The sequence below is a fragment of the Eschrichtius robustus genome, chromosome 6 (genome assembly GCF_028021215.1).
Source record: "Eschrichtius robustus isolate mEscRob2 chromosome 6, mEscRob2.pri, whole genome shotgun sequence".
Taxonomy (NCBI): Eukaryota; Metazoa; Chordata; class Mammalia; order Artiodactyla; family Eschrichtiidae; genus Eschrichtius; species Eschrichtius robustus.
In genome coordinates, this window is record NC_090829.1 from 62,737,242 (window position 1) to 62,749,935 (window position 12,694).

At 41.1% G+C, this 12,694-nt stretch overlaps 1 protein-coding gene and 1 pseudogene across 4 annotated transcripts in view; both read left to right on the forward strand.

Annotated features, from left to right (window-relative positions):
• Positions 1-995: 995 nt before the first annotated feature.
• The window catches only part of KLHL24 (kelch like family member 24), a 36,169-nt gene continuing 24,470 nt past the window's right edge, over positions 996-12,694 (forward strand). Inside the window, exons 1-3 of one of the 4 annotated variants that reach the window (XM_068546314.1) lie at positions 998-1,064; positions 6,558-6,688; positions 9,047-9,088. The gene's annotated coding sequence lies outside the window, so the exon portion shown is untranslated. Of the gene's footprint in view, positions 1,065-1,106; positions 1,126-6,557; positions 6,689-9,046; positions 9,089-12,694 lie in introns of those variants that run through there. The other 3 variants (XM_068546316.1, XM_068546315.1, XM_068546317.1) reach the window with 3 other exon arrangements.
• LOC137765649 (2-iminobutanoate/2-iminopropanoate deaminase pseudogene) lies at positions 7,171-7,804 on the forward strand (annotated as a pseudogene).

Consider the following 12,694-nt stretch of genomic DNA (forward strand, 5'->3'; position numbering starts at 1 on the left):
TTTAAAAGGCCTGGACACAAGCCTTCTATATTATATACACCTCTGGTCACTGGAACACATCCTCTTATTTAATAAAAGCATGACTGTATTCATAAATTATGGAAGAGAGAGAAGTTATAATTTTGATATCAGAAACCAAAGACTAGTTAAATGTTTCAAAATCTGGAGGTGTACTCAACCTTGAAAAAAATATTTGCAGAAACAAAAAGATAAAATAATGTCTTTTGGTGTATATATGTCAGTCCCAATCTCCCAATTCATCACGCCCTCACCCCCGCCGCTTCCCCCACTTGGTGTCCATACGTTCCCTACATCTGTGTCTCTATTTCATATACACTAATATGTATAAAATGGATAACTAATAAGAACCTGCTGTATAAAAAAATAAATAAAATTAAATTAAAAAAAATAATACTGTCTTTTGGGGAATCAGAAAACAGGGATTTGTGAAAACTTTGTCTGATTTGCATGTACTTTTAAAATAGAAAGTTAACCCGGATGATACAGGTGACAGTAATAGATTTACAGTGAAATTTAGTTTCCCTGCGCTGTCTAGCTACTAGGGTTGTAGTCCCTTTCATGTCTCAGATCCTCAGATTTCCCGATTCTATACCAAGGGGTCAAATTAAAAGGTCTCTAAGCCTGCTCCCAAACTCTAGGGTTCTGAGAATTCTTGATTATGTGCTTTTGCCTAGGGACGTGGCAATAAACATCCGACTGAGGTTTCCCACTAGGCTCCTAACACGGATGCAGTTCCTTAACCTATCTCTACCTAAAACTGTTTCCGAGTCAATAGCCCTTGGATTGGATCTCAAGCCCCACATCCGACACCCGCCCTATAGCGGGAAATCCAAGCTGCCGGGGCGGCCACCCCCCCGGAATAGGAACTACATCTCCCAGGGTCCCCCGGGGCAGGGGGCGCCCACTCGGATTGGCCAGGGTTGCGTGACGCTCAGTGTTTTGGCCCGGGCGGTCACATGTTTCCTTTGTTGTGAGCTGCGGAGAGACTGGTGGCTCGAGGAGACGCCGGCGCAGGAGACAGCGCTGCGCCGCCGGAAGCTAAGGTACGGCGGGGGCCGCCACTGCTGACCACTGCTGCTGGCCGCTTCCAGCCTTCGCTGAGAGGTACCCGGGGATGACAGCTCCGGGACCGGCCGAAAGGCGAGGAACTGGCCAGAGCCGGGGGCGGAGGGGCGGCCCAGGTCATGACCACGGGGATGTCTGCAGGAGGGAAGCCTGCGGCGGTCGGCCTCTCGGAGCCAGAGGAGGGGTCCGAGGAGAGATTGCGGGTGGGGCTGCAGGGCCCCTGTTTGGGGCGAGGGGTCTCCGGGGCTCCTCTGGGGGTTGTCAGCCCCGGTTCCGCAACCACACTCTGAAAGGAAGGGCACCCCCAACTCCTGGCACTACCGCCCCGGAACCGCGGCGCTGCTGGCGCACCCGCCGGGGGCGGGTTGGGAGGGGCATGGCCGCCGGGGCGGGGGGTAGCAGGTGCGGGTCACCCTGGGGGACGGGGAGCAGCTGGCGGACAGGGCTGGGGAGAGAGGTCTCGCATTTTGCCGATGGGCTTCGAACGGAGCGCCGCTCTTTTTTAATCGAAGGTAGCGCTGAGAATGCGAAGGTCTGAAATCAAACCTTCCCGCTTGGTGGGGGCGACAGTTTGATCTTAACGGGGAGGACTGACGGGCCAAGTTGGGTCCCAGGGCTGCATACTAGAGACTCCCCATTAAAGCAGTTGCGAAATGTGCTCGGCGCCGTCACCTGACCGTTACCCCCGCCCCCACCTCCCGCGAGCCTTTGTTTACCACCGCTCGCCTGGGGGCCCGCTCCGGGAGCCGGGCCGTGGAAAGAAGGTCCCCCGGAAGCGGGCGCGGGCGGGGGAGCGGGCGTTCCGCCGGCGAAGTCCCCGCCTAATCTCCTCTCCTTTCCACCACTCCAGGCCTCGGTTTCTTAATTTAGTTCCTAGTGGCCCCGCCCCCAGGTTCTGGACACTCGGGGCGAAGACTGTTAACGCGGCGGGGATTGGGGCCCTGCGGGTGCTTTCGGGCGGAACGACTGGGCGAGTTCCGAGTGTTTATTGGCGGGTGTCTTGTTGCGAGGTGGACTTGACCAGGCAGTTCTTCCCCGCCCCCTTGAAGGTGATCTGGAGGACACGCGGGAGCGCGCGCTCGCTTCTTGTGCAGCTGCGACCCGAGCGGAGCCTCTGGCGGCGCGCGCTACCGAGCCGGGGGACTCGGGAGCGAGGTCCAGCTGACCCGCTATCCTTTGGTCGCCGCCGCGGCTTCTGCCTGAGCCTGTAGGCAGTTTTGGGGCCCGCGGAGGACCGGAAAATTATCCCTCTTTAACTCCTGTCGCCTTGTCTACCCAGATGGTGGGAAGAAAGCCCTCAGGCGAATTAAGTTCTTGCCTGTTCTGTAAACAAGGTTTAAATAGCTAAATAAGGACCGTAAAGCCACATTTTAGAGTGCCTCACAGTCACCCCTGAGGCAGCGACCTTTCGCTGTTAATGTTAGTGGATTTTAATGATTAATGACTTGCTCTCTTGAACAGCGCTTTTTTTTTTTTTGTAATTTATTTATTTTTTTTCACACACACACACACTGTTTTATTTTTACAAGAGATAGACTGACACCAAGCATTGTACATGGATGACCACAACAAAAGCAACAATGATTGCAATTACCAAACATGAAACACACTCATCCTATGTCATAATATTGACATTCAGTCCAGTAATCCTCCACTGTAACGGCTCCTTTACTTTGCAGTGAAAATTGATTTGTATATTCTTTGCCTCTGAGTCTTTGTGGGATTTTTTTTTTTATTTCAAACAGAAAGTCACAAAAATTATACTCATCCTCATCAGTTCACTCAGTCCCATGTAATTTTTTTTTTTCATCTTGATCTTTTGTTAGCACTTTTATGAGTTCATCAGTTTTTGTTTTTTTTTTTTAAGTTGGATACATTCTTTTTTTTTTTTTTTTAATTATTTATTTATTTATGGCTGTGTTGGGTCTTCGTCTCTGTGCGAGGGCTTTCTCCAGTTGCGGCAAGTGGGGGCCACTCTTCATCGCGGTGCGCGGGCCTCTCATTATCGCGGCCTCTCTTGTTGCGGAGCACAGGCTCCAGACGCGCAGGCTCAGTAATTGTGGCTCACGGGCCCAGTTGCTCCGTGGCATGTGGGATCTTCCCAGACCAGGGCTCGAACCCGTGTCCCCTGCATTGGCAGGCAGACTCTCAACCACTGCGCCACGAGGGAAGCCCGAGTTCATCAGTTTTTCATTAGAGTACTGAAAATGCTTATTCATTCAGTTCAGCAGTACAGTCAGTTACCAGAAACCTGTACTTGACAGAGTCTTTTCCATGAATTTCTTGAAGATGAAACCTTTTTATAGGAACATATTTGCAAAAGCATCAGAGTACACCCAGAACTGTCTGTAAATGACAAAAGACTTTAAAATGACCACGGTTAAAGATTTGATGAAAGTTGAACAGCTTTTTAAAAATCACGTCTTAGTATTCGCAGCTACAGACTGTTTATGTCCACCGGCGAGGTTGGCTTTTGTTAAGTATGTAAAATAGATGAAAAATCTGTTTGCTGTCGACTAAGATGTAAAATTAGAATTCTATTTTTTAAAAAAATAACTTGAGGATATCCTACCCCCGCCCCCCCCAAAAAAGTTAAGATTCTTCTATACCCCAGTTTAGATGAGTTGTTTCCTTGTTTGGGGGATTATAGCTCACTCTTCTATGATGACAGTAATAAAATCTAGAAGAACAATCATTTTAGCCACAGTGTGTTGAAGATGTGGTTTTCCTAATCTGTGATTTAACAGGGAACTTGGGTTTTATCAGATTTTACTTTACTATAAATCTGTAGGAATTCACCCAAGACGGTGCATTTCTGTAAGAGGTAGATTGAGCGCCCAGAGTGAAGCAGGAATTGACTATGAACAGTTCTCATTGTATGCATTCTTAATTTATTTTTAAAATTCAAGTTGAGATGACTATGCCGGAAGGAGCAGCTTCTGTGATCCTGAACTGCCTCATCTCTTGTGCATTGAAGGCATTTAACATTTCTAAATAAGTACAAGTTGCAAACCTCTAACCTTTGTAAAAAATAAAACCACCACTCATAAGCCTGCTTATCCAGACAAAGCCTGTGACTTAGTCTCTAAACAGGAAGAAGAAATAATATTCTGAGTTGGAGCTTACTATCAGCTTTAATTTAAACTTTCTTGGCTTTTGTCCAAGTTGCTAAAACCTTAATGCTTTTTCAGAAAACTTTGTTTTAGTTTCTTTGTTTTTCTGCCATTTTATTAAAACCCAAAGGTCAAGCCTGTGAAAAACAAATACTATTCATTAAATGAGGGACTGCAGTTATTTTTTGTGTATACTCCTTTTGTTTTTTTTAATATTTATTTATTTGGCTACACCAGGTCTTAGTTGCAGCACGGGGGGATCTCTTAGTTGCAGCATGCAGGATCTAGTTTCCTGACCAGGGATGGAACTCTGGCCCCCTGCATTGGGAGCGCAGAGTCTTAACCACCAGAGAAGTCCCTGTATGTACTTTTTTCTTACCTAGGAATTTGGGACATCCTTTTTCAATAAATATTTAGGTATGGAGTGTATAAAAAATGTAAATAAAATATCCTAGTATATCCTCATAAGTATATGAAATATATAAGCATATATATTTTGTATGATTCTATTTCTGTTGTGACTGAAACAAAGAGTATGTGGCCACTGGACAACTGTTGACACTTTAACACCCTTATTCTTTCTCCTATTAAAAACAATAGCTAAACTAGCTTTTTTAAATTAAAGTTTGTCACTGCCTAAATTCGTCACCCAGGGGCTACAATTTTTCAGCATTTGGCACATCTTGAAGTCTACTAAATTGATGTCTACAAGTCATTAGGCTTTGCTCTTTACTTTCTAAAACTTACTTCTGTAAATAATTTGTGTCACCACTAAGGTAAATAAAAGTCACTGTGACTTAAAAGCGCTTTTATCCATAGAGAGGTCACGTAAAGTATTGGATCTCAAACTTGTTCAAGTGGCAGAGTACTGGGTCATGTCCTTGCAGATTTAATTAATTCTAATAAGAGAACCAAAAACAATTTTTTAAAAAAAATTTATTTTGTTTTTTTTTATTTTTGGCTGCGTTGGGTCTTCGTTGCTGCACGCGGGCTTTCTCTGGTTGCGGTGCTCAGGCTTCTCATTGCGGTGGCTTCTCTTGTTGCGGAGCACAGGCTCTAGGTGTGCGGGCTTCAGTAGTTGTGGCACGTGGGCTTCAGTAGTTGTGGCTCGCGGGCTCTAGAGCACAGGCTCAGTAGTTGTGGCACATGGGCTTAGTTGCTCTGTGGCATGTGGGATCTTCCCGGACCAGGGCTCGAACCCGTGTCCCCTGCATTGGCAGGCGGATTCTTAACCACTGCATCACCAGGGAAGCCCCCAAAAACAATTTCGCTAAAAGAAAACATAACTATATATCTACAGGTCTTAAGATTTTAAAATAAAACAATGCATTAGATATCTTCTAGCAAGATAAAACCAAGGACATTAAGTTTACATGTCAAGTAGTTTCAATAGGACAGTTTTATATCAAGTATGATGCCTGATGATTAACAAATATTTTTTTCTTCCTTTGGGGGTTGGGGAATATTAGTAGCCAAAAGTTTTAAAGCAAGGAAGAGAAACAGTGAATGGAGAAGTTCAATTTTTTTGTTCTGTGATTTGGGAGAAGACAGTATTCTTTTTCAATTATAGAACCATAATTGTTTAGTCTGACACATTGTTTAAGAACTCCTAAATTTTTCATCATCAGATACCTCTTATTTCTCTTTCTCTCATTAATCAAAGTAATAATGTATTGACTATTTCAGATTCATGTCAGCAAGGGATAATCACTTGCTATAATTCTAGACAAAGAAATTTAAGGGTTTTTTTCGTTTCTGATATCTTATGGTGAGTAAGTATGTTATTGTTGGTTTCATTAAGAAAATTAGAAATGTTGAAAATAACAGCTTGAAGACTGGACTTTAAGTGTTGCATTTGTAAAATTTGGTTCAGGAACCACTACTCCAAGAGTAAAGGTTTAAATTGAAGAGTATAAATTTACAACTTTTAAAAAGTGGTCATTAAATAGAATGGTTCAAATAAATTAGCGTTTGAGAAAATGCGGTGAAAAAAACTGCTTGGTTTCAGATAGTTCCATGTTAAATATAATTTCCTAGTTATTTTTAAATAATGGATTTACTATGTTACAGTGTTTTCTGACTTTCCTTCTGTTGCGTTACTGTGTATCTTTAAAGATAAAACTCTTATTCTTTAGTAATTTTGCTGTTTCTGCTATGTTGTTCTTCACTCAAAGTTCAACTTGAGCATATGGAGTAGTGTGGCGCATAGCATGTAGCAATTCATTACTGCAAGTTGCAGGGACCATTTTAGTCAAAATGTTGTTGGTTTCCTTTGCCATCTGGTATTTATTAGTCTTTGTAAGCCCCTCACTAATCCATGCTATCTTAAGGCTAATAGTAACTTGTTTCTTTGTATAGGGGTCCTGCATTCTAAAGGAAAAATAAGCTTGATTGCAGTTCTACACTCTAAAGTCAATTCTGATACTATATAACGCCTTTGGACTTCTTACACTGACCTCCTCTGTCCCTAGCCCTTACTGATTAGGTTGGTAAGTATTACCTAAAAAACCTGCAGAAAATGCCCAGGTGAATTGCCTTGCTCTTCTACTCCTTAAGGTATAATTCTAGACTAGATCAGTCATGAGAGAATCTATTCCCATTTGCACTCTAGCAGAGAAACAATTTGTGTTTTCTGCTAGAGAAACACTGAGAATTTGAATCTATTTTCGTATCAATCTTTGAGTTGTCTGATTCTAATCTTAGCCAACCCCACAGCATCTAAAATTGGATCTGAATCCGATATTCACCACCCCAGTGGCAGACAGGGGGTAGGCTGTCTAGAATTGTTTCTTGAATTGACTCGAATTCCTACATTGGCTCAGGATCTTATTGTCTTATTGGGGGAAAAACTTACTTAGCTAGGACTAACAATCCCCTAATTTGACCAAGTTGAAATATTCTTTACCAAGGTATACACAAGTTAGATTGACTTATGCAAATAAGGAAACAAGCAAGATAACATTCACTTCACGATCAAACAATAATCATGTTTTAGACCCGTGAGATGCGAGTAGGAGCGCATATGGGGTAATTGTCTCCGAGGGGCGGCAAAGGAAAAGGATTAGCCATGTCGTCTTTGATCAGAAGGGTGATCAGCACCGCGAAAGCCCCAGCGGCCATTGGTCCCTACAGGCTCTTACAAACATGGGTGAAATTCTGAAAGCAGCAAGCTGTGACTTCACGAATGTGGTAAAAACAGCTGTTTTGCTGGCTGACATAAACGACTTCAATACTGTCAATGACATCTACAAACAATATTTCCAGAGTAATTTTCCTGCAAGAGCTGCTTACCAGGTTGCTGCTTTGCCCAAAGGAGGCTGTGTTGAGATTGAAGCAGTAGCTGTCCAAGGACCTCTCGTGACAGCATCACTCTAAGTGGGCCCAGTGTTATTTAGCCTGGAATTTTAATAATGTTTTTAAATTAACGTCTTAATTTTTACAGTATTTGTTGGAAAGTGTAAGGTTGACTGAAATATCTGAAGTTATTATGGAAATACCATATAATAAGGGGAATTGAACATGAGTTGAAGATTAATGATGAATCTAGTTACTGATGTTATAAATTACACTTCTGTAGCACTCATATTACTGGATGTGGGAAAAGAGACACACATTACATAGTTACTCAGGAAAATAAAAGTAAAGGGAAATAGCATGTAGGAAAGATGAGTTACTATTCCTGAGAAATAATAAAGAGCACACCTAATTCAATTAAACTATTAATTTAATGATGTGAACTATTTAGTTCTCATGTCAGATACATGATTCTGCTTTTACTTGAGTAAAATTAAAGCATTTAAGTTTGAATGGTAGAGGTAAAGGAGAAGAAACTGGACCAAATTTTATATGGATAATATTTTTCTAATTGAAATAAAATAGCATGCAGATTTAAAAAAACAAAAAACAAAAAAAACAATAATCAGGGTACAGAGATGTGTGTTTGTATATACATGTAGAAAAAAATCAGTAGTCCATATCTTGGTTTTCTAGATCCACTTTCGAATTTGCCAAAACTTGTTAAGAATTTATGATTTCTATTTATAGATATCTAGGCCAGAAACCAGAATCACTTGTGCTTAAATACTATTGGTATTCTGTGTACAGTTCAAGGTTCCAGTATTCTCTCTTAAGCATGCCTCTCTTCCCCTTCCAACAACAACAACAAAAAATTGTGCTGAATTGGTTGGTTTCTACAGGTACTAAAGTCTATAAGGATCAAAAAAGCAGAAGAAATATGCATTTATATACTAAAAGATTTAAGATAATTGCTTGATAAGCATGGTGATTCTATATGGATAATCTAGATAACTAAGAATTTAAAACTGAAATTTTTTTCCTGAATTACCCAGAATACTTGAGATTTTGTCATTGCTTTCATAGTTATATAAAATATATAATGACTAAACTGTTTGCTTTGGGTAGTATTGATAGACCAACTCAGAATTATTTAATGACCCCAAACTCAGATGAAACATTAGTTACCAGACATTCTTCAAAAATCCAATGCAGAGTTATCATAGGATATGTTTCCTCATCTCAATTCCACCGTTAGCTTGATGTTGACATGAATATTTGTTTACTCATCTTTCACTCAAGAAACCTTACTGCAGGATAAAATTGTCAAGTAAGGAAGTTGATAAATAAGGAAACTATTTTAGATATAACATAAAGTTATTTATTTGCTTTAAGGATTATTATTCAGGATTGGTTTTCCTATGCAGAAGTAAACTACCAGTCACAAACGGAAATCTACTAAAACCTTCTTTCAACATATTAGTAAATAATGCCAATTATACATAAAGTGATTACTATCTGATTTATGTGTTGCTGTTTTCCATTTATTTTAGGTGTGGAAAAACTGGGGCTTTGATCAAGCAAATGCTAAAAAGGTATTATATTTATAATGTTTATAAACTCTCTAAGCATTGTTATTAGAAAACGTAAATCATTTTCCTTCAACCAGGGGTCACTTAGACCATCAGAATAACAGGGAACAATTCTATCCTCAAGATCAGATAGGAAGGCAGCATCACAGACTATTCTGTTACCAAATAAACTTCTTTTTTTTTGTTTTAATAAATTTATTTTTGGATGCGTTGGGTCTTCGTTGCTGCACGCGGGCTTTCTCTAGTTGAGAGCGCAGGCTCAGTGGTTGTGGCTCACGGGCTTAGTTGCTCCGCGGCATGAGGGATCTTCCCGGACCAGGGCTCAAACCCGTGTCCCCTGCATTGGCAGGCGGCTTCTTAACCACTACGCCACCAGGGAAGCCCCCAAATAAACTGTTTACACGCTCCTTTCTACTTCTTCCGAATATTCTCAGTCCCTATTCTACCGTTTTGCCAGTCCAAAAGACACTAAAATAAGTTATCTCCCTTCATTTTGCTGGGACATAGGCCAAAAACAGGTAATTTTTAAATCTACCTAGCAATCTGAAACTAGGTCTACAACATTTATGAGTTCTGTAGTTGGAAATAAACTCTAGAGTACTCTTAATCAGAAGAATCTTTCTCTTAAAAATCTTCCTTTCAAGTGAGAGTGTAGCTCCAAGAATAAAGCTCCTGAAGGAAATGAGGGAGAGAAAGAAAGGGATACTATCTTTTCTAGACAAATTATGTGTCTTTGGCAGTCAGTCATTGAGAGTCCAGTCACCCTTGCATCCACTAACTTATGTAGGTGTTATTTTCAGTCATTATATTTCTTTGGAACAAACATTGTCCTCGTGTTTTGCCTATTTATTTGCTACTTTTTCCTGATGGGAATAATGATGCTTTGATATTTGCTAAATTTTTAGAAGAATTCAGTCTGATTTTAAAGTCTACTGAATTACATCTGGAAGCTCAGAGGATACACTCTGAAATGCATCTCATATTCCTAAGACACAATTGTGTAAATCATTTAGTCTGTCATCAATACAAAGAGTTTATATTCGTGCTGTTGTGGACTAGTTCATGGAAGAGTTCTCAGAAAGTCCAGAGAAAGTGAGGCTGTCCAAAAAGCCACACAAAAGCTTCTTGGAAGGAAATAGCCCAGATCTATGAGATAGTCTCTTTTACGTACAAAGCAGTATCTTGTTGCTGTTGAATGCATTTAATACCAGGTGATTTTATAGCTGTTCTAATTCGGGATTTTCTGGTAAAGCAGTGGAAGACCTCTTGGCAGTCAACAATCAAAGAAAATAGCCATGAGAATTAAGGGGCAGAAAATAGCATATAAAGACCTTTAACTCATATAAAATTTTAATCAGCCTTATATTAATCCAACTCACTCAATATGCTATCCCCAAATTTATCAGATACAGATACAATAAGATACCAGATAACGAATACCAGATAGAGTAAAATTATTGGATACAGAAAGCAGAGTATCTTTTCATTTATGTTTTCTTACTTGTCCCTTTTAGCCAAAGGGAAATTCTTAGTATTTGCAGTATGTTATTTTGTTTTGCATTCTGAACACATTTTCATTTAAACTTTGAGAAAGCAAAAATGTATGGGAGCTTTCCTGGGGCACAATGGTTAAGAATCCGCCTGCCAATGCAGGGGACACGGGTTCAAGCCCTGGTCCGGGAAGATCCCACATGCCACGGAGCAACTAAGCCCGTGTGCCACAACTACTGAGCCTGCGCTCTAGAGCCCGTGAGCCACAACTGCTGAGCCCACACACCACAACTACTGAAGCCCATGTGCCTAGAGCCCGTGTTCCTCAACAAGAGAAGCCACCGCAATGAGAAGCCTGCACACTGCAACAAAGAGTAACCCCCGCTCGCCACGACTAGAGAAAGCCCGCGCACAGCAATGAAGACCCAATGCAGCCAAAATTAAAAAATAAATTTATTAAAAAAATAATGTAGGGAGGTAGAAGCCAATTACAAATACACTCTGGATCACATATCAACTTACAGAGATGTGAAAAGAGAGTAGGAGTAGAAGAACCACCTTAAAAATCAAAATTTAAGAGAATTGGTACCTATAGTCCAGTGCCTCAATCCATCAGTTACCTATTCAGAGCCGTTTCTGAGGGAGATTTGAGGATGTTTCTTACTACATAATTATAGTGCAGATTTTGGGTAAAATAGAGGAAGACAGAAGATAAATAAATACTTATCATTTGACATACGTGCCTCCTTTTTTCTATGCCTAGATGCAGTGATACTTAAATTTTTCTATTTTCTTTGCATATTTTTAAAAATATTTATTTATTTGGCTGCGGCAGGTGGGCTCCTTAGTTGTGGCACATGGGTTTCTTAGTTGCAGCTCACCAGCTTCTTAGTTGCAGCATGTGGGCTCCTTAGTTGCGGCACGCATATGGGATCTAGTTCCCTGACCAGGGATCGAACCCAGGACCCCTGTATTGGGAGTGCAGAGTCTTATCCACTGCACCCCTCTTTGCATATGTTTTTTGTTTGTATGTTTTTTGTGTTTTTTTTTCCTTTTCCAGCAGTAAAAACATTTATACAAACATACATCTGTACTATAATGTGTGCCTACGTAGTATACAGATAGCTACATAAGTCTCCCAGCTGCTTTAGATAAAAATTCTTAGAGACCTACCTAGAATGGGGAGAATCTGAGAAAAATTCTTATCAGATACCCCTAGTCCAGCTCTAACTCTTGCTTCAATTTTTTTTTTAACATATTTATTGGAGTATAATTGCTTTACAATGGTGTGTTAATTTCTGCTATATGACAAAGTGAATCAGCTATACTTATGCATATATCCCCATATCTCCTCCCTCTTGTGTCTCCCTCCCACCCTCCCTATCCCACCCCTCTAGGTGGTCACAAAGCACCGAGCTGATCTCCCTGTGCTATGCGGCTGCTCCCCACTAGCTATCTATTTTACATTTGGTAGTGTATTTGTGTCCATTTGCATATGTTTTGATATCTGCTTTTTACTTACTATCTGGTTAATGCTTCCCCATGTCATTAAATAGTCTGTATAATTTTTAATGGCAGGGACTGTGTTCCATCCTTAATATGTACTATGGTTTAACTAATCCCCTATTGTAGGGTACTTAGGTTGTTTTAAGTATTTTCTATTAATACAGCATTGAACACCTGTAGATAAATCTTTCCATATAATCCTGATTATTTCCTTAGGATAGATTGCTAGAAAGGGACTTACTGGTCAGACAACGTACGTTTTTTTTTTTTTTTAATTTTATTTATTTATTTATTTTTATATTTATGGCTGTGTTGGGTCTTTGTCTCTGTGCAAGGGCTTTCTCTAGTTGCGGTAAGCGGGGGCCACTCTTCATCACGGTGCGCGGGCCTTTCACTGTCGCGGCCTCTCTTGTTGAGGAGCACAAGCTCCAGACGCGCAGGCTCAGTAGCTGTGGCTCACGGGCCTAGTTGCTCCGCGGCATGTGGGATCTTCCCAGACCAGGGCTCGAACCCGTGTCCGCTGCCTTGGCAGGCAGATTCTCAACCACTGCGCCACCAGGGAAGCCCCAACATACATATTTTTAAAGGCCATTGATAGATATAGCTGAATTC